Raw genomic sequence first — 22,441 nt, 5'->3', positions numbered from 1 at the left:
CCATGCTGCAATCACTTCTCCATTCTCCTCTTGGGATTTTGGGCACATGTATATATGTGCCTGGCATGAGTTTCAAGCCACAAGGTCCAGGACTCGAACTGCAGTCAGCCATGTCGGAGTCCAGCACTTAACCACTATGCCACCTGCTGGCCCCTCCCTTTTCTCTAATATACTGATGCCTCCCACTGACTGAATCCTACCAGAGGACAAAGAACCCGTTGGTACAGTCAAACAAAGATCAGCTTCCTGAGTATTGAAGAGGATGGGCAAGGGTAGAAGTGGATCTGAAGGGAATCTAGCAAATAGTCAGGACATTATATCCCTTGTTATTTGTAGCCTTTACTGAGATACCTAGAGAATCTGCCCATTTTATATGACGTTCACTCATTCATCAAACATTTATTGATGAAGCAGGTACGGCACTACAATAGATATGTGTAGCAGAGGTTTAAAGAGATTTAAAAATGCAGTTCCCCTTCTCTAAGAGCTCACAGGCCAGAAAGGAGAGATGACAGTCCATTGATATTTGAGTACCTCCTACATTCCAGGTTCTGTTTTAGATACTCAGGATACAGCAGGAGCCAAGATAAGTCTTTGCCCTCGCAGGACCCACAGATCAGAGCAGAAGAAAGACAAGAGAGTGAGGGAACCTTACCACGGATGGTAAGTGCTCTCATAGGTGCATCCACTCTCAGAGGAACAGTCAGGGCAGGAAGGATGACCTTGGGAAGTCAGCCAGAGCTTTGTAGAAGCAAGGAAGACTGTGGTTTGGAGGACTCTGAGTCAGTGTCTAAAGCCCAAATCAGGGGAAGAATGATGACAGATGAAGTCATGTCTCTCCACAGATGTGACTCTAAGTCCCAGTGCTATGAAGTGCCCAAGAAAGGGAGAGATATAGCACTGCTGGAGCTCCCAGGAGGACAAGACTGGGCTGAACAGGCCCCACAGAGATGAGCAAAACTTGGGCATGCAGGGGGGAACCATGCAAAAGATTCCAGGGCTCCTAGACCTCTGTGATAACTTCCTAAAAGACAGGGGCCCCAAGCTTCTCTCCCCAGCCTCTGTGCACAGAATGCTGGGCACACCTTCTCTCTGGGGCACTCATTCTTCTACTTCACAACTGCTTCAGATTGTCCTGGGAGACCTGCTTCCCCACCTAGCACTCAAGAGTACTCAGAATTATGAGCAGAAGTTCCCTAAAAAGAGACTCAAAAGCTTAATGAAGCTAAAGTTCTTTTTTAAAAGAAAAAAGAATGAATTTTTTTTGTTTAATTTTATTCATTGTTATATTTTATTTTTATTTTTTTGAAGTTGACCAGAGAGAGACAGAAAGAGAGAGAACAGGAAAATGAGAAAGCAAGCTGCCAGGTCTGGGAATCAAATCGTGGTCAACCAGCAACCTTAATCACCATGCCACCTTCTGGCCCTCCCCTTTCTTTCTTTTTTTTTTTTTTAAGAGATATTTAAAAATTATATGGGGCAAGTGAGAAGCTAGGCAGCTGTTCAAATCACATCATGCAAAATGCCTCTTTGTCTCCATAGTGACCTTTAGATCAGACAAGAATGTATACTCTCCCTGCTCAGCACGAAGTGGATGGAAGAAGGAAGAGATTGAGGGGTCGATGAGAACATAACCATCTCTACCTAAATCTCTACCCTGTGCGAGACTGGACTGCTTCCAAGCTGCGGCTCCTTTCCCTCACCAGAGCAGGGCGTTCACCGGGTCCCTGTCACGTATATACCTGGCCCTGCGCTAGATCCCTTCAAAAGTATGAATACTCCCACACTTCCAATAACTGTGCAAGTAGGGTTTTGTTTGCTCCATTTAGTGGGTGAGGAATGTGAGGCTCAGAGAAGCTTTGGTACCCCATGTCGAACTTCACAACTGGTAAGAAGTGGAGCTGAGATGGACCGATGCCTCTGACTCCAACTTGTATCCTTTGTTCATTTTCCATTTTGCTTCCTCTTCTCTCTCTCTTTTAATTTGCTATTGAGTGAGTGTACTCATGAAGAAAAACAGAAAAAGTGAGAAACCACCCCCCAGGATGGATGGTTATGCCACAATTCCTTCTCCTCCTCTCTTCTCTTGGGATTTTGGGAATGCACACATGCACACGTGGTCCATGTGCAATCAGCCGTAGGGGATCTGGCCACCTTAACCACCATGCCATCTAGTTGGCCCAACTTCTTCTCTTTTCCTTTTCCTTTCTAGGAAGAAAGAAGTCCTTCTGAAACAGGATCTTTTCTGTTCCAAATAGGAATGAATAGAACACTCACCTCAGCAAAGATACTACTGTTGGGGGCCATCAGGTGGTGTGATGGTTAAGGACACTGGACTCCCACATGGTCGACTGCAGTTTGAGTCCTGGACCTAGGCAACTTGCTTTCTCACTCTCTCTCTCTCTCTCACTCTCTCTATTCCTCTTTAGTCAAATTAAAAAAAATCTCTAGTCAAATTAAAAAAAAATTGAACAAGATTTTACTTTTTTTTTAAAAAAGATACTACTTTTGTTTTTGTGAATTCTAAGCACTCTTGCTACCCTCTTGGAAGTGCTTGGCTCTTTTCACCCTTCAAAGTATTTCGTCGCCCTGCATGACATTTAAACTTAGTAAGAGCTGATCCAGTTATGTGTGGTGGGTCACCACTGGGCAATTCTGGGGCCATATGGGAAACGGGGGTTCAGATCTCAGGACTACCTAAACACACCAGGCACAGCAACCCTGGCTGGCTGGAAGGTTGAGGGGACAATCTCAACATGGTGAGGCTCTGTCAAGGCAAATGTGTGCTCTCTCTATTTATTTATCCATAAGAATAAATAAACTTTAAGAGGTTAGACAGAGCCACAGTAGTAAAACAAGATGCTCTAGGAGGCACTCCCACATGAGGAAGTACCTGCTTCAAGCCAGAGACTGCCCTGCATACACTGGGCACACTTACCCCTGATCCAGGGCTGGATGAAGGCTGGGGGGTGGACTCCAGTACTGGGACCCTCTTGGGGGTGCTGTATCTCCATTCCTTTCTGTCTCTCTGTCTTTTCCTCTTGTTCTCACTTATGGAAGAAATAAAACGAACCCCCCATAAGAGCTGTACAGGATATTTGGGGGTACCTATGATCTCAATGTATGGGTGGGGAGACACAGGATCAGAGACAGTGAACAACTTGCCTGAAAGCAGTACAGACTCACCTAGAGACAAAATAGGAAAGAATCTCTAGATTCTCAGTCTCTTCCTCCCATCCTAGAAATGGCGAATAGGTTACATCTTTTACTGAGAGACAGATTCTGAGACTAAGTTCAGGCTCGTTGGGAAAGACTTGTGATCAGTTAGTAATGTCTACCATGGGTGGGGTAAAGGGTAAGTGGAAGGCTAGGGTTAGGGTCTTGGTATTTGATATCCCATCCTACCACAACTATTTCAAAGCATTTTGTTGTTTCTCACCCCAATAAGGAATTATGTCAATTCTCTTATGTGTATGGCCTGGCACAGAGTTGATGATCAATACAGCGTGACTATAATTTATTGAGTGACTATATATCAGGCACTGTGCCAGGCTACATAGCTACATTTATAGTCAATCAAGCTGATCTAAATAAACATTCAAAATACACTTAAGTGTGGCCTTAAATAGCTCTTGAAAAAATATACCCCTTTTGTGCACAGGTCTTGATACCAGTTTTTTATTTTTATATAAGCCACTTCATTTATTCAGAGGTTAATTCTGAGCAGGGATTTTTCTTTATTTCAAAAGATTATCTTTCTCAATTTTATTCATCATCACCATTATTATTATTATTTTAATTTGACCAGAGAGAGACAGAAAGAGAATGTGAGAAAGTGAGAAAGTAAGTCATTAGGTCCGGGACTCGAACCACAGTAAGCCATGTGGGAGTCCAACATCTTAATGACCACGCCATCTGCCAGCCCAATATCAAAATTTTAAAAATTCTTTTTTTTGGAGAGAGATTTTTGCTATAGGGCATGTGCGCTTGCCAGAAAGACAGAGCCAGAGACAGAAAGTGAGAAATCACCCCCCGGGGGGGATGGCCATGTCACAAGCCCTTCTCCTCCATTCTCCTCTCGAAATCTTGGGCACACACACGTGCGCCTGGCGCGAGTTTAAGCCACGGGGTCCAGGACTCAAACCGCAGTCGATTACGTGGGAGTCCAGCGACATAGCCATTAGGCTAACTGCTGGTCCCTAAAATTTTAAAAATTCTAATAAAGATTTTGTAACTGGAGCCTGATGATGGAGCAGTGGTAAAACTTGATGTTCTGCAGGCTGACCCATGTATGTAGGATCTGGATTCCGATCCAGAGACCTCTGAGTACATACCCATGATCCAGGGCTAGCTGGAACTGGGGGTGAATCACATCATTAAGACCCCTTTGGGGGGTCTCTGTCTTTCTTATTCATAGAAGAAATAAGAAAACAACAAAAAAAATGCTTTCCTTTTATAAAAAAGGATTATTTATTTATTTAATTCCATTTATTATTATTACTATTTTTTAATTTGACCAGACAGTGACAGTGACAGAGAGAGAAAGAGAAGGCAAGAAAGCAAGCCGCCAGGTCTGGCACTCAAACCGCAGTCGACCATGTTTCCACACCTTTATTCACCATGCCACTTGCCAGACTCCCCCCCCAAAAAAGTTTTCTTCATTGTCAAGAATATTAAAGTAGGGACCAGCAGATGGCATAATAGTTATATTGCTAGATTCCCATGCAGTTGATTGTGGTCTGAGACTGTGGTAGCCTAAAACTCACACTGGGCATGTGTGTGCCCAAAATCCCCAGAGGAGAATGGATTACAGTGAGAGCATCCTCCCTGGGGTGGTGATTTTTTGCTTTTTATCTTTCTCTGTCTCTCTGGTGAGTACATGCACTCAACAGCAAAAATCTCTCTCTCAAAAAAAAAAAAAAAAAAAAAGCAGGAAATACTTACCTGGAGGGCAGATACCATGATCATGAAGGTGGTTTTCCTCGGGTGAGGCTTATCTATTGCACTCCAGATGTGCTGACTCCTGTGATTTCCCCAGATGTGGGAAACATGACTGCATAATTGAAAAGAAAAAAAGGAAAGAAAGAAAAAAAGGAAATTATATTAAGTTTGTAAAAACAGCACCTACATATGGGACAAATGCACTATCAGTATTTTGGGCATGAAGTTTATTGCTGGTGAGTACTTAGAGGGTAGAAGCTTTGTTTTATTCATCTTTATGTCTCCAATGTCTGTCTAGTTGCACATTAATACAAAATGAATAAATGAGTGACAAAGTGGACAAATGAAGCTGAAAGCCCTTGCTAATAATTTAACCAGTAACATGCTACAAATCTCTCTAGTGGCCACAAAAGTTACAGACAATTCTTGAAACTTTGGTCCACAATTTTGTAAATGTTAGGCTGAATTAGCATATGTTAGATTGAGTTAGTATAGGCAATTTAGCATAATTTGCATATGTTAGACTGAGTTAGTTTAGGCTGATTTAGCATGAACACCCTTGCTAGGGCTGCAGGCTGAGTTAGCATAGGCCGAGTTAGCGTATTCACCACGAAGATAGGGGTTCTAGGATGGGGCACAGGAATTCGCGAATTAACAGGACACAGGAATTTGTGAACAAACAGGACACAGGAATTCGTGAATTAACAGGACACAGGAATTCACGAACAAACAGAGCACAGGAATTCACGAATTAACAGAGGACGGGTGGGTCGGGTGGCGCCAGGACGGACAAACTTGGAGGCGCCAGAACAAGGTTTACCTAACCTGAACTGAGAGTTCTTATCTAAATTCAAGTGGGCGATAACAGTTGGTCCCTAACTACACATATTCCCTCCCTTGTGTGCTGCATACTATGAAAAGTTACTGACAGTATATCCTGTATTGCTTCCTGAGCTATAAAAGGCCCCTCTATCCTAGGTTTGGAGTCCTTGTTGCAACCTGCTGCGTCGGGCATAAACTCGGACGCCAGCTAGCTGGAAAAAAATAAATGCCTCTTATGCAGTTGCATTGTCATTGTCTTCTCTGTGTCACCACCAGATAAATCGATCTTGGGACCCTACAATAAACTTCCCTCCCTCTCTCCCTCCCTCTCTCCTTTCCTTCCTTCTTTTCTTCCTTTTTTCCTTTCTTCCAAGAAAGACAAGCATCCTTAACAGGTGCTGCAGTCCTCCCTGCAGCCTTCCCTACCAGCCAGGATCACAGGCACACACACACAAGTGTATACAGGTTGATTCAGGAACCAAACTCCAGTCTTCCACATGGCCTCCAGCAATACAGAACAGTGCTACCAGTGCAGCACTGTGACCATGATCCATTAATATTTTTAATCCATTAGATATTTTTAAGTATCTTTAATATGGATACTTTGGACTGATAAGATGGTATCAATGGTGACTGCTTTCTGTGGGTTTGTGGGTGCATGCAAATGCAGTTGCAAATACAAATGAGTGAATAGCTACCAGCAAGGCCAAAAGTCAAGGTGTTCTTCATGTTTCTTCATTCGGATTTCCAGTTGTTATGTATGAGATGACAGCCTCTTGTCTTAGGGGAAGGCAGGGAAGGCGAGAGGGATGGGGTCTCTAAATCAGGCCTAGGTAATAGGCGAGAAGTGGAGAACTGCCTTGTCTGTGATACTGATTTCCAAGCATCAGTTTACTTAGCATGAGCAATAGGAAGAGGACCATCCCCAAATCATGCAGTAGCAAGCCTACACAGCACTGAGCTTGTTCTTATTCAAATACCACTCATTCTTCAGCTCTCTGCGAGGGCTGCCTGTGACCCTGGGATGAACTGTTCACGTGAATGCTCAGCGTGGTGCAGGGGTGTGTCAGGAGCAAAAGATGTCACTGGCTTTAGTTTTCTGTTTCCCAATTCAGCTTCTGTTTCAAGTGCCCAGTTCCCAGGAGTACAGGAAATACACCTTATGAAGTTGGGGATCAATTGGGGCTCTGACACTCGGTGTCTTTGCCAGTCGCTGCTGCGATGTCAGAGTTCTTGCCTTCCTGGCACCTTCAATTGGGGGATATTTTTACTCCTGCTCTGCCAAAGTGGGGCCACAGGAGGCCTGCTTTCTTATGCTGAGGGAAGTCATCAAAGGCTCTGGCTGGCTGAACTACCTTCACAGTCCCCTCCCTGAGGTCCTGCCATGGAAGCAGAGCTCAGAACCCCGTGGGGAAACAACTGACTCCACCACTTCTTTTCTGTTATTTCCCTCCATTTTAGGTCAGGAAATCTTTCTAGTTTAGGGAACAGTGGGGGGCTGTTGTGGTAGAATGTTTGTCCCCTCCAAACTCATGTTGAGCTTTAATTACAGTCGTAACAGGATCAAGAAGTAGGACTGTTGAGAGGTGATTAGGTTGACTCCCACATGGCCGACTGTGGTTTGAGTTCTGAACCTGGGGCTTGCTTTCTCACTTTCTTTCTCTCTCTGTGATCAGGCTTCCTGGGGAAATGGTCCTGGCCCCTCTCTTTTTATGGGTCAGTTCGGTGTAGTCCTTGTTACTTCCCGAAGCAGTCAGATGTTAGGAGTTTCCTACCTAGGCACAAGACAAACACCAGCCCTTTAAAAATGTAGTTAAAAAAACAATCACACTTTCCTTTTTTTTTCGAGAGAGATATTTTTGCTATAGGGCACATGTGCTCACCAGAGAAACAGAGAGACAAAAAGTGAGAAATCACCGCCTGAGAGGGTGGTTCTGCTGCAATCCCTTTTCCTCCATTCTCCTCTCAGGATTTTCAGCACACACACACACACACACACACACACACATGCCCAGCGTGAGTTTTCAGCCAGCAGGTCTGGGACTTAAAGTGCAGTCAGCTACGTGGGAGACCAGCCACGTAACCCTTATGCCATTTACTGTTCCTCACACTTTTCATTTTATACATAACATTGGTACCTAAACACAAACTCTTTGTTTGTTTGTTTGTTTTGTTCACACTCTTATATTATGATGGGTAATTCCTGATTATTCAGCTTAATCTTTAAGGTCACACTTGGGATTTTGTTGTTGTTTTTAGGTTTCTTTCTTTCTTTCATGAGAGAGAAAGGGAAGGGGACCCTGATCCTGTAACCTCCCACCAGCCTCCCAGCCAGCCAGGATCATGGACACACCAGTGAGTTCAGGTTAACCCGGGATCTGAACCTTAGGCTTTCCTGTATGGCTCCAATATTGTGCAATGGTGCCCTGCTACCTGTGCCACCACAGCTGCGGGCCCCATAGCTTTAACTTTTTCAGGGTACAGACTGTTGACCAAAGGAAGTTCTCACTACAAAGAGTGTTTACTTATTGGGGCCCTGGGATGAGTCTCAGGCCTTGTAAAGATACTTGTCTCAGGGACCTCAACCAAGACTGTATGTCACAATCCAGTGAACCTGAATAGGAAATCCAGAACCCAATTTTCTCTCTTAAATGTGGCAGAGTTAATGGAGTGGAAGTTTGTGCATCAGAGGAAAAGACTGAAACATTTGTTTCTGGTAGCATAGGGATTCAGAAAAAGGTTCTTTTATGCCAATTTTTAGAACCCAGTTTCTGGGATGATGGAAATATCCCTGCTATCCCATAATTATGGCAGGGAGAAACCCAGTCCCCTTAGAGAGAGGACCAAGACCCTGTTGTCTTATACCAATGCCAGTTTAAAGGCCCCATTGCATGTGAAATGTTAGACAATGACATTTCTGGGACCAGCAGATGGCATAATGGTTATGTCGCTGGACTCCCACATAATCACCTGCGGTTTGAATCTCAGACCTGGCAGCTTAAAACTGATGCTGGGCGTGTGTGCATGTATACTCGAAATCCCAAGAGGAGAATGGAAGAGAAGGGATTGTAGTATGGCTATCCCACCAGGTAGGTGATTCCTTACTTTCTGTCTCTCTGTCTCTCTGTGAGCACATGCATCCTATAGCAAAAATCTCTCAAAAAAAAAAAAGAATAAAAGAGAAAAGAAATGTAACATTTCTGTAGCTGGGCAGCTGCAGTGTGTTTGCACATTACTACAGCAGAGTTTAAAGGCAATACTTACATAGCAGGAGTCTCTGCAATGCTACCAATTACTTTAAAATATCTTGTGCCATAACCTGAGACCTGGCAAGTTCAAAGGACTGTCTTACCATCACCAATGCATTTTTTTTTAAGAGAGATTTTTGCTATAGGGCGTGTGTGCTCACTGGAGAGACAGAGAGAGGCTGAGAGAGAAAGTGAGAAGTCATCCGCTGGGGGGATGGCATGCTGCAATCCCTTTCCTCTGTCCTTCTCTTGGGATCTTGGGCATGCACATGCGTCCAGCGTGAGTTTTTAGCCACCGGGTCTGGGATTCAAATCATGCTCAACTACATAGGAGTCCAGTGACATAACCATTATGCCCCACTACTCCATTTCTATGACCAAATCATGGAAAAGCTGGTTTCCCATTTTCACCCATTGCATCAAACAAACTTGTTTTTACTGAGATAAGAAAATGAAAGCAGGCAGGCGCATGGTCTGGTGGTTAAAGAAGACAGATTCCACATGGTTAATGGCAATTCAAATCCCAGACATGGAAGCCTGAAAAACAAAGTGTGTGTGTTTGTGTGTGTGTGTGTGTGTGTGTGCCCAAAATCTTGACAGAGTGGAGAGATGGAGAAGGGATTGCCGTGTGACCACACCCTATGGGAGGTGCTTTTTCTCCCTCTCCTTGGTGAGAGCACACACTTCTGGCAACAAGAAAGAAAGAAGGAAAGAAGGAAACGGAAATGATAGGAACTGTTGGGCAAAGTCTGCTCTTCCCAGAAGCAACAATAGTGAAGGCGTGTCCAGTTACACAGAGGTCAGAGTGCCCAGAGGACCTTCTCCCAGGCTGGCACAGGTCCTCCTCGCTAGCTGGGTGCAGCTGCAGAGAAACAAGTTTTCTTGCTGCTATGCCCTGAAAGGACCAGAAGGAAAGTCAAGGGCATACCTAATCTTGGGAAGCCAGGCAGAGTTTCTTAGATCCCTCAAAAAAGAACATTTTCTCTTTTTCTTTCTCTTTTCTTTTTGGAGGTTTTTGCCTTAGGGCATGTGCACTCGCTGAAGAGAGAGAGAGAGAGAGAGAGAGAGAGAGAGAGAGGGAGAGAGAAAGAGAGAAATCACCCCTCAGGGGATGGCTATGCCGCAATCCCTTCTCCTTCATTCTCCTCCTGGGATCTTGGGCATGAACGCACATGCACCTTGCATGATTTTCAAGCCACCGGGTCCAGCCATGGTTCAACGTAACTACTATGTCATCTGCTGACCACAAAATATAATTTTCTTCTCACAAGAGGCATCCTACTTCATCATCAAAACTTAACACATAGGATTATCTTTCCAGGTATATATGTGCCTTTATTATTGTGATGATTATAATCTTCTACAAAAATGAGATAAATCTACTTTATAACTTGCTTCTTTTATTTAACAGTACAATGGAAATTTTTTGGTGTTGACAAGTGTCTACATCACTTAGTGAGTAATAGTGCAGTGGTATAGATCTACTGTACTTGGCTTGCCAGGTATTTAAATTATTTCTAGTTTTTCACTTTTTTTTTTTTTGAGAGGTTTTCACTATAGGGCGTGTGCGCTTGCCAGACAGAGAGAGACAGAGAGACAGAAAGCAAGAAATCAGCCCCCAGGGGGGATGGCCACGCCACAATCCCTTCTCCTCCATTCTCCTCTCGGGATCTTGGGCACGCACGCACACGCGCCCGGTGTGAGTTTTAAGCCACTGGGTCCGGGACACGAACCGCGGTCAACTACGTGGGAGTCCAGCGACATAGCCATTACGCTAACTGCTGGTTCCCTATTTCTAGCTTTTCACTTTTATAAACAACATTGCAGTGGCCATCCTTGTAATGTACATGTCTATCTTCTATGCCCATTAAAAAATCCTGTAGACTGATATTGCTAAATTGCCTTCTAGAACTAGACATTTTCACTTGCACTGAAGTGTCATACCAATTCAATTGTTATCTTATTTCCATTTCATTGCCCAACAAGGTTGAACAGTTTGCTCATAGGCTTGATGCCTGAGGCCATTTTCAAAATGAAATAGTATCTCAAAGTAAGAATTGTTTTGTTCTACTAGCCTGTACTAATATTTACCCACTATGGATGGATGCCACTGTTTTCTTGGTCAAGGAAAGGGGTCCAACCTGGAGAAACAGTGTAAAGCAGACAAAACTCACTAGGATCCTGTCTCCTTACCTCAGGCTCCAGTGTCCCCTCTCTCTCACCCATTAAAACCCATGGTCAAGAAAGAATTGAGAGCTCATTTATACTAGAGTAGAAGCGAGCTACCTTTCTCAGGAATATTTACATTCAACACTTCTGAAAGTTTACATTAGTAGGACAAAACTATCAGAATTATGGACCTTCACCAAGGGATGGCAGAGATGTTTGGGCATGGAAGAAGCCTCCCTTTCCAGATCTATGAGAATTCAAGCGTTATCCTACCGGGAGTGGCCTGACTCACTAGAAAAGGGTAATCACAGAGAGGAGGCTGGTGTGTCAATATTAACCTCTGTACCCTCTGAGCCTCAGTTCTGAGCTTCAGTTAGGCGATGTCCTGCAGAATTCTTTGCAACTATTGGTGCCTAATGTGTGTTTGAATGATGAGCTCTAGGGTAGTCACATGATATCCAGATGAACAAGCTAGCAGCTTTCCTGCCAGTTATCAGGCTGCTTCAGATATGACATGACGGCCTAACTTTTGACCCAATAATATTTCTCCTGAGAGTTGTTTCAAGGGAAAAAATTACTGTGAGAGAAAAAAGCCTGTATTTATAGAGATGTTTGTAACAACAAAACTGGCAAACCATCCAGACATGGGATAATCAATTGTGGCATGTATGCTAGAGTAAAAATTATGTATTCATTAAAATTATCATCATGAGGGTTGGGAAGCAGATGGGTTGCCATGGGAAAACTCAACACTCTGTGAGGATAACCCACCTGGAAAGGTTCTAGATTCACATCTAGAGACCTCCCTGAGTAATGCCATGCCTGCACTTACCTATGATCTGGGGATAGATTATAGCTTCAAGACCTTGTTGTGGATGCTGTCTCTCTGTCTCTATCTTTCTCTGTCTCTCTTGCTTATAGAAGAAATAAATAAATAAACTTATTTGAAAGATCATAGGAGAGCCAGCAGGTGGCATAGTGGCTAAGGTGCTGGACTCCCACATGGCCAACTGCAGTTCAAGTCCTGGACCTGCAGGACAAGTGTGCATACATGCCCAAAATCCAGAGAGGAGAATGGAAGAGAAGGAACTGGGGCATGGCCATTCTCTCTGGGAGGTAATTTCTAACTTTCTCTCTCAGTTTCTCTTTCTGTCTCTCTGGTGAGAAAATCATAGGAAAATGTTCCTTTGTGTAACAGTAAATGAAAAAATTATACAAACATATATACATATGTGTATATATATATATAAAATGTCCAATTATATTTTACAATATATACGCAAGTGAGTTTTTTTTTTTTGAGAGATTTTCACTGTAGGGCGCGTGCGCTCACCAGACAGAGAGAGACATAGAGACAGAAAGCGAGAAATCACCCCCCAGGGGGGATGGCCACGCCGCAATCCCTTCTCCTCCATTCTCCTCTCGGGATCTTGGGCACGCACGCACACGCGCCCGGCGTGAGTTTTAAGCCACCGGGTCCGGGACACGAACCGCGGTCGACTACGTGGGAGTCCAGCGACATAGCCATTACACTAACTGCTGGTTCCCTACGCAAGTGAGTTTTAAAGAAAATACAAGAGAACATTTGCAGAGATTATGTCTGTGTTCTGAAATTAATAGTAATTTAAATTTCCTTCCCTATTCCTTTTGTGTTTTCCAAGTTTTTGGAAATAAACATATCTTACTTTAAGAAATACACACACACACACACACATATGTATATTTAGTTTGCTATAGGCTGCATGCACTCACCAGAGAGAGAAAGGGGGGGAGTGAGTGAGAAATCACCCCCCTACCAGGGGGATGGCCATACCCAAAATCCTTCTCCTTCTACTCTTGGAATTTGGGGCACACACATGTCCAGCATTTTTCAAGCCACTGGGACTTGAACCATGCAGTCAGCCATGGTTGGGATCCAATCTCCTTAACCACCACACGCTGGCTGGCCCAAAGAATAACAAATTTTTAATCAAGTAAATTATTGCCATTATGTGGTTGTTCTATAGTAGAATATATATGGGGAAAGATAGCAAAAATAGAGTCAATCTGGGCCAGCTTGGCAGTGCGGTGGTAACACAACATGCTGCCCAAACAAGGCTGCATTCATGTGGGAGATCTCGGGTTTGGCGCCGTGGCTGACCTGTACGTGCCTGGTACAGGTGCCTGTGATCCTGGCTGGCTGGGAAGGCTAGGGTGGGTGGCAGCGGGTAGAGGCTGGGCTCACAGCATGAGATACTGTTAAGGATGTTTGTCTTTCTCTTTGTCTCTCACTCTCAAGAAAGAAATAAACTTTTTTTAAAGGTAGCTAGTGTATTACACATTACATACTCGTTACATATGGAAAAGGCTCTAAGGGAGCTTTTGGAAAGCCCTTCTTTTACACCAGTTTGCATTAATCTGGAGACTATGTGGTTTGCAAAGCTGTTTCCAGTTACCTTTTTGATTTTTTGAATAGAACACATTGGGCCTATTCCAGGATTTCACAGAGCTGTTCTGCCACAAACCTGGAGGCTATGTGAGAATGCTATTCATAAAGATGATGACAAAATTACCATCCTGAGTGGGCAGATCACTTGATACCTTCAAAATCATTTGTATACAGATTATATCACTTCTCTTTCTCAACCTTTCTAAGAAACTGATCTCAGTCAGGCATAGTCGAACCTGTAATTTCAGAGAACTGGAGGCATGGAAACTCAAATAAACCTGCAATCAAATTGGAAAAGAAGGTATTTAAACCTGAAATACTTGATCGAATTAATACTATTATTCAAGCTTTTCCCACACCTTTGACTGGCCATGAGAGGAACAGACGATGAGATCAAATGTGGGAGTCGAGGATGGAGATAGGGAGGCCACGAGGTGGGCATGTTTATGCTGTGTTTCCTGTTCCTTTTCTTGCTGCGGGCTCTTAGGCAAGTTACACAAGCTCCCTAAGCCTCATTAGCCTCATCTTTAAAATGGGGTTAGTGATAATAATGAGTTGTTTGAAAACCAAATGAGTTCATTTATATGTGAATGTATGTGCAGAGCATGTTTAGTAAATGATGGGGGTTGAATATCTTAGTTTTTCAAAGCCAGGAACATAATGCTTTCTCAGTCCAGATACAGAGCCAGGAAGGTGGGGAAGCCCCACAGTCCACTGACTTAACTTCAGGTGACAGGGGTAGAGCAGCTGCCATTCTCACATAGTTGGGAAGGAAGGAGAATGTGGGGGTGGGGGCCCCGGAGGCTGACTTGTGACAGTTGGACGATAAGGGAAACGGGCTTCACCCATTTTATAATTTTGTCAGTGAGTCACTGTGGCCTACTGACTGTCTCTGGCCAGATTTAGAGTGAAGATAGGGTGAATTCCATCACCAAGAGGCAATAGAGGGGAATGGTTAGTGGCCTGAATTCGAGAGCCAGAGCAGCTGGGTTTGAGTCCCTGTCCCCTCCACATCCTTGCTCTGTGCACTTGGGCAAGTTCCTCAGTCTCTCTATGCCTCAGTTTCCTCATCTCTTAAAAAGGAATGATGAGGGCCAGAGAGGCGGCATGGTGGATAAGGCGGCTGGTTCTCACATGACCAACCATGTGGTTCTAGTCCCAGACCTAGCTCCATAAAAACACTCTGGATGCATGTGCATGTGTGTCTAAAATCCTGAGAGGAGAAAGGAGGAGGAGGGATTGTGGCATCGTCATTCCCTCTGGAGGGTGCTTTCTAAATTTTTTTCTCTGTCTCTCTGTGTCTCTCTCTAGCAATTGGACTCCCACTATAGCACATTTTTAAAAAGGTGTTGACAATGATAACAGAATGGAAAGAACGGAGTGGAATGGAAAGAACAGACAGCTTTGGTCAGAAAAGGCATCAGAGGTTGCGTGTTCCCTGTATGACGGTTTACATTGTGGACAGGTGGCAAATAGCTTCAAAACAGTCTTGTTGGAACTCATGTAGTCAGATAGCAGCAGGGAGGCCAAGCCCCTCTGCTCCCTGACCCCAGACCCTTTGTGTCCCTGGGCAGCCAATGGATATCAGACATCAATCCCCATTTGCTGTCACATCTGTGGGATCCTCAGGCTTCCTCCTGAGGCTGCCAAAATAAAGCAGGTGAGAGGACAGTAGAATTACCTCAGTTAGTTTGGTGACTGCAAATAAACTCTTGTGAAAGCCCAGCAATTGCACTCGTGCTATAGCAAATTTTTAAAAAGGTGTTGACAATGATAACAATACCTACCTCTCAGGGTTGTTTTGAAAATTCAGTGAGTTACTATTTATGAAGTTTGGTGCCAGAAACCACCATTCAATTTAAAAAACAATCCTGCCCTGGGGTTGGAATGGAAACTCTCCATCTGCTCCCTGCTCACCACCCACCACCTACTGCCCTTTACCCGCCACAGCCAGCCAGACCTGACATTTCAGGGACACAGGCCACCTGAGAACATGTGCTATGGAGGGAATAATATGGCAGAAAATAAGAATAACATGGCAGTTTAGCAGAAAAAGAAACCTGAGCTTTCTATAAGAAAAAAATAAATGTGCGAATAAGGTCCTGATCTTTTATATATCATGTAGTATAAAACAATACCAAAATTAAAAAGTAAAGCATGCTAAACAAAAACAACTTAGTGGCCAGCAGGTGGCATGGTGATTAAAGCTCTGGACTCCCCCTTGGCCAACTATGAGAGTCCTGGACCTGGCAGCTTGAAATTCAGGCTGAGAGCATATACATGTGCACCCAAAATCCCAGGAGGAGAATGGAGGAGAAGGGATGGCGATGTGGCCATCCCCTCTGGGGGATGATTTTTCACTTTCCCCTCATTGTCTCTCTCTCTGTCACTCTCTGGCGAGCGCACACACCACACGGCAAAAACATTAAAAAAAAAAAAAGAAAAAGAAAAAAATTAGAAAATATAGAGAACATAATGAAGAAAATACAATTATCATTTTTGTGCGGTTTATTTTAGCCATTTGATTATGTATATGTAATATTTGTCACCTGATACAGTTGAGATTATTATCTATTAAGTTGTGTATCCTGATTTTCATAAATTATATCATGAGCACTTTTCCATGTCATTGAATATTCTTCAAAACATTTATCTTTAAAACTGTGCTATAGGATGTGAGCACTCACCAGAAAGAGACAGAGGGAAATTAAGAAAGCACTCCAGTGGGGATAGCCATGCAACAATCCCTTCTCCTCCACTCTCTTCTCAGGATTTTGGGCATGCACACACATGAATGGTGTGCTTTTCAAGCTGCCACATCTGGGACTTGACCCACACAGTCAGCCGTGTGGAATCCAGCCACCTTAACCATCATGCCACTGACTGGAACCCCCCTAATTCATTTTTAATAGCTGTAAAGCATCTTCTTGGATGCCTGGACCACACTTTTAACCATTTTTAATATTGAAGTTATTTACAATTTTATAGCTATATCGATGCAGCCTTAGACATTTTATAGCCTAAATATGTGTGCACACCCCTGGTTACATCCTGAGACTGAAATTCTGGCATGGACTAGTTACTGAGATTCTACCTTTTCCTACCATCTAGGAGCACTCAGAGATTCCTTCCCAGGGCCCCTTGGAATGAGAAACATGAGGGTGAGAACAGCTGGACATATCCAGGCAAAATCATTATCAGGACACAGTGCTAAACGATGAGGCTCTCAGTAATTACAGGTTGAGAGCTCTGGTGCCAACATGGGGGCCTCACTCTCTAGTTTCTCCTTTTGGCAATTATGTTGTCTAGACCTGTGACCTGGCTTATTATAAACCCATCTGACATGACTGTAAGCAAGGGGGAAGTCAATTGGAAGAATACTGGAGTATCTTCTGTAATCATAAGAAGGGTAGGTAACCAAACCCTGGGAAGGGTGAGGCCATAGGTGGGCCTCAAGGAAAACAGGGACCAGGGAGTCAAGTGAGGCCAGAACATCCCCCATTAGGTACCTATCCCTAGACTCACTGACTAGCCAACCCAAAAGAGCAGGTTCCATAAGAAAATTAAAATTTCCACATTGACCTCAAGGAATTATGGGTGGGTTGGTGTTCTCAGAATAAGGAGATGTTATTCCCGGGAGAAAGGGAAGAGTCATGGTCTTCTGGATCTCTTTTTATAAGAAGCTGAGGTGGCAAGATGGACTTAAGGCTACTTCTCATATGGGCAGCTGCCTACTCATGGCCTGGAAAAGCCTGGGGTGAGGGGAAGGGACGTAGTTCTGGTTTTATGTGAGGTCGCAGGGAGAAACATTCTCTTCTTTTGTGTTGTCTTTTCTTGTCTCTTCTTGTTTTCTGGGTGATGAGCCCTCTAGAACAAAGATTAGGGTATGGGCCATGGGGACAGGAGTGAAGGCAGCCAGTGGAGGGTTTAATTTTTAGCTAGAAGATGTAAAACTGGTGCTCTGGGCTCCTATGAGATGCAGTCTAGTGCAACAGGCCTGGAGCTTTCACACAGGGACATGAGGCCAGAACTAGTCAATAGTAGATGCTGTGTTTTTGTCTGATGTCCCCAGTGCCCATCTCTCTCATGCACCTATGATAACAGAAGGCTGAGGATTTGGAAACCAGGAGCCCTGACCAAAATGCTTCTCTATCTCTTCATCACTAAACAAAAGAGAAGCAAATTTTTAGGTTTCTGAGACATATTGCCAAATTACTGTTGAAAATTAGACCAGCTCATATTCTGGCAGCAAAAGAGAGAGTCCAACCCCATGAACTCTTGCCATTCCTGGACACAGCACCATCTCAATCAACTCAAAACAGTAAAATAGCATGCCAAAGTTCTGCACACGATAAGGCTTTCCTCAGAATTGGTCAACCATACCATGTTACTTGATAAAATATAATATTATTTCCTTGTATGCAAACTTCTTATATAATTTTTTATGGTTTCTACTTTTTTCTTTGTGGGTTTTTAAAAAATTATTTATTTATTTGTTTGTTATTATTATTTATTTTTTAATTTGACCAAAGAAACAGAAAGAGAGAGAGAGAAGGGAAAAGTGAAAAAGCAAGCCGCCAGGTCTGGGATTCAAACTACGGTCGGCCATGTGGGAGTCCAGCACTTTAACACCACTTGCCAGCCCCCTTTTTGTGTTTTGTTTGTTTGTTTGTTTGTTTTTAAGAGGTTTATTTTGCTATAGGGCGCGTGCGCTTGCCAGACAGACAGAGACAGAGAGACAGAAAGTGAGAAATCACCCCCCAGGGGGGATGGCCACACCGCAATCCCTTCTCCTCCATTCTCCTCTCGGGATCTTGGGCACGCATGCACACGTGCCCGGCATGAGTTTTAAGCCACCAGGTCCGGGACATGAACCGCGGTCTACTACATGGGAGTCCAGCGACATAGCCATTACGCTAACTGCTGGTCCCTGTTTTGTTTGTTTTAAGTAAGAAATTTCCAGGGTGGTGGAGTACAGGTACCCTGGAACAATACAGGGCCATGTAAGGCACAGGGAGCAGCGTTGCTGAGGCAGTAAGTCAATGGTCATCGAGAGACCTACTGGGACTGAGAACAGAAGGCCTGAGCAGGGGACTTTTCAGCTGACTTTGCTGGGAAGCTGTGTGTGCAGAGGGAGGTCTCACCAGTTAGGATCAACTTTTTTTTTTTTTTTTTTGAGAGATTTTCACTGTAGGGCACGTGCGCTCGCCAGACAGACAGAGAGAGACATAGAGACAGAAAGCGAGAAATCACCCTCCAGGGTGGATGGTCACGCCGCAATCCCCTCTCCTCCATTCTCCTCTCGGGATCTTGGGCACGCACGCACACGCGCCCGGCGTGAGTTTTAAGCCACCGGGTCCGGGACACGAACTGCGGTCGACTACGTGGGAGTCCAGCGACATAGCCATTACGCTAACTGCTGGTTCCCTTGTTAGGATCAACTTTTTAGGGGCCTTTCTCCAACAGCTTGTGCTTTTGTCCAGGTCAGAGACTGAATCAAGCCAGTGGTTCTCAAACTTCAGTTTGGGCTGGAATTCCCTGCAAAGCTGTTCAAATACAGATGGCTGGCCCGATTCTGAGTTTCTGATTCTTTTTTTTTTTTTTTTTGGAGAGATTTTCGCTATAGGGCGCATGCGCTCGCCAGACAGACAGAGAGAGACAAAGAGACAGAAAGCGAGAAATCACCCCCCAGGGGGGATGGTCACGCCGCAATCCCTTCTCCTCCATTCTCCTCTTGGGATCTTGGGCACGCATACACACGTGCCCGGCGTGAGTTTTAAGCCACCGGATCTGGGACACGAACCGCGGTCGACTACGTGGGAGTCCAGCGACATAGTCATTATGCTAACTGCTGGTTCCTGAGTTTCTGATTCTTGAGGAGGGGCCTGAGAATGTGTTTTTCTAACCAATGCCAAGGGGTTATTGTAGCTGTAAGGCAAGGACTACACTTTGAGAACCACGGAACTACAGCAAGATAATTTTTATTTCGTGACAATGTGGGAGGCACTGTGTGTATGTCATTTCACTCATGCTCACCACAGCTCTGCTGCAGAGACGCTGCAGCTCACGAACTTCAATTGTGTCCTCCCCAAATATGTTGACACCCTAACCTCAAGTACTTCAGAATGTGACAGTGTTTAGAAATAGGTTAGTTGTAGATGTAATTAATTGAGACGAGGTCCTGCTAGAGGAAGGTGATTCTTAAGTCCAATACGACTGGTATCTTTTTTCTTATTTTTTTTTTGAGAGGTTTTTGCTATAGGGTGCGTGCTCTCGCCAGACAGACAGAGAGAGACATAGAGACAGAAAGTGAGAAATCACCCCCCAGGGGGGATGGTCATGCTGCAATCCCTTCTGCTCCATTCTCCTCTCGGGATCTTGGGCACGCACGTACATGCGCCCAGCATGAGTTCTAAGCCACCAGGTCCTGGACGCGAACCGCGGTCGACGACGTGGGAATCCAGAGACATGGCCATTACGCCAACTGCTGGTTCCCATGACTGGTATCTTTTTCAAGAAGACAGACACACAGAGCAAGAAGAATACCATTTGAGAACAGAGCCCTGGGGAGAAGACAGTCATGTGGCAATGGAGGCAGAAATTGGAGCACTGTATCTACAAGTCAAGCAATGCCAAAGATTGTCAGTAAACACCAGAAGCTAGAAGAGGCCAGGAAGGATTTTCCCCTATAAGTATCGAACATTTGGTTTGGATGTCTGACCTCCAGAATTGAGACAATAAATTTCTGTTGCTTTAAGTTGTTGTATTATTCTGTTGTAGAAGTCCTAGAAACTACTGGGTAGTCAGAAAAGTCATGATGTATTTTTCTGTTTTTCTATGCAAAAATGAGTCATGACTTTTCCAATGACCCAATAATTCACCTTCACATACAAACTGACCATGGGCTGTGTGTGTGCAGAGGGAGGTCTCACCAGTTAGGATCAACTTTTTTTTTTTTTTTTTTGAGAGATTTTCACTGTAGGGCGCGTGCGCTCGCCAGACAGACAGAGAGAGACATAGAGACAGAAAGCGAGAAATCACCCTCCAGGGGGGATGGTCACGCCGCAATCCCCTCTCCTCCATTCTCCTCTCGGGATCTTGGGCCAAGGGCCAAGACTCTAATTGGCAGGACAGGTAACCTTCCTGAGCCAAAGAGAGCTACCAGTCCATGCAAAAAATACTGCCATGGGGGGGGGGCATCCTAGATAGTGACAAACTAGCCCCAAAAGACCCCTTGCTGTGTGAAAATGATAAAGGAGGTAACAAGAAGTATAAGGAGCAGTAGATAGCCTTCCCTGATAACCACTACTGCTGCAGTCATTCCCTTAAGGAAGGTGGGGCTTGGCCCTGATCTCTATGAAGCAGTTTTGGAAATGTCCTGCTTTTCCTGACAATTTACTTCTCCACCTCACCTGAGATTCTTGGTGCCTCTCTTCTTTGCAACCTGGAACAACCTTAACAAATAAGAATAATCCTAAGCAACAAGTTCTTTTCTTCATTTCACAAATGGGCAAACTAAGTTTCAGAAAAGTTAGCTAACTTATCCAGAGTCATATGCTAATAAATTGTAGATAAAGGTCTTGAATTCCTCTTTTTGTTTGTTTGTTTAATGCCAGAGAGCGTAAGCATTCTCCTGAGAGAAAGAAGGGAAGAATCCCTCCGTTGGGCATGTTTATGCCACAGTCTTTTTCCCCTCTATTTCTCTACCTTGCCAGGATTTGGGGCACTAACTTTTGGCTGCCATGTCTTTCAAAGCTGCTGGTCTGGAATCTGAACCATGGTTGGCATGTGGGATCTGGCTCCCTATACACAGCCCTTAACCACTGCACTGTGAGACCAGCCCCCTGGCCGTTGCTGCTACTTCTTCTTTTTTAAGGTTTTTGCCATAGGGCATAGGCACTCACTGGAGAGACACAGAGGGTGAATGGGAGAAATCACCCCTCCCAGGTGGGATGGCCTCGCCACAATTTCTTCTTCGTTCTCTTCCTGGGATTTTAGGCATGTGTGCACATGAGCCCAACATGACTTTCAAACTGCTGGGTTCAGAACTTGAACTGTGGTCAGCCTTGTGGGAGTCCAGCACATTAACCACCATGCCACCTGCTGGCCTCCCTCACATCTATATATTTTAATGATGCATTTAGATGATGTCTTGAGGAAAAAGCCTAAGCAGAGAATCTTAGAGCGAAGTGGGTTCTAGTGTTAAGCATCTCCCATTTCAGTCCATACCACCTGAAGAATGCCAAATGGCCACACTTAGGCCTACGCAAGGTGTCCAGCAGGTAGCAGTCTTGACAAACCACCAAAAAGCAGATTGCTCCCTCTCTGTCTTTGAGTCTTGGAAGGAACTGTTCTCATCTTCTATATCTGCATTCACCTAATAAACATTTATTAAATACCTCCTAAGTTTTCTAGCTTTTGACTGTTAATGACTTTATACAATTCTTTAGAGTTATCACTCTAATCCCCTACCAATAGCCCATTTTCTCACTCCCTAAGCAACCAATATGATTTTTTTTTTAAAGTTTAACTCATAGGACCAGCAGGTGGCATGGTGGTTAAGGCTCTGGACTCATACATGGCTGACTACTGTTCAAGTACTGGACTTGGTGGCTTGTTTTCTCACATTCTCTTTCTCCCTTTCTCTCTCTGGTGAGTGCATGTACCCTGTAGCAAATTAAAAATAATAGTAATGATAAATCAAATTAAATAATTCTTTAAAAAATTTAATTTGCTCATGAAAGTGAGAGACAGAGACAAAGACAGAGAGACAATTACCCTCAACTGAGTATCGATCTCAATTTCCCCTAGCTTTCCTGGCCAGCCAGAATCA

At 44.2% G+C, this 22,441-nt stretch overlaps 1 pseudogene; it reads left to right on the top strand.

Moving 5' to 3' along the window:
* The first annotated feature begins 4,936 nt into the window (after window positions 1–4,936).
* Window positions 4,937–5,065, top strand: LOC114008532 (uncharacterized; annotated as a pseudogene).
* Window positions 5,066–22,441: the final 17,376 nt, after the last annotated feature.

This window comes from Tupaia chinensis, unplaced genomic scaffold (assembly GCF_000334495.1).
Source record: "Tupaia chinensis unplaced genomic scaffold, TupChi_1.0 Scaffold000354_1, whole genome shotgun sequence".
Taxonomy (NCBI): domain Eukaryota; kingdom Metazoa; phylum Chordata; class Mammalia; order Scandentia; family Tupaiidae; genus Tupaia; species Tupaia belangeri.
The sequence above is the reverse complement of the archived record's forward strand: the minus strand, read 5'-3'. Positions and strand labels throughout refer to the sequence as shown.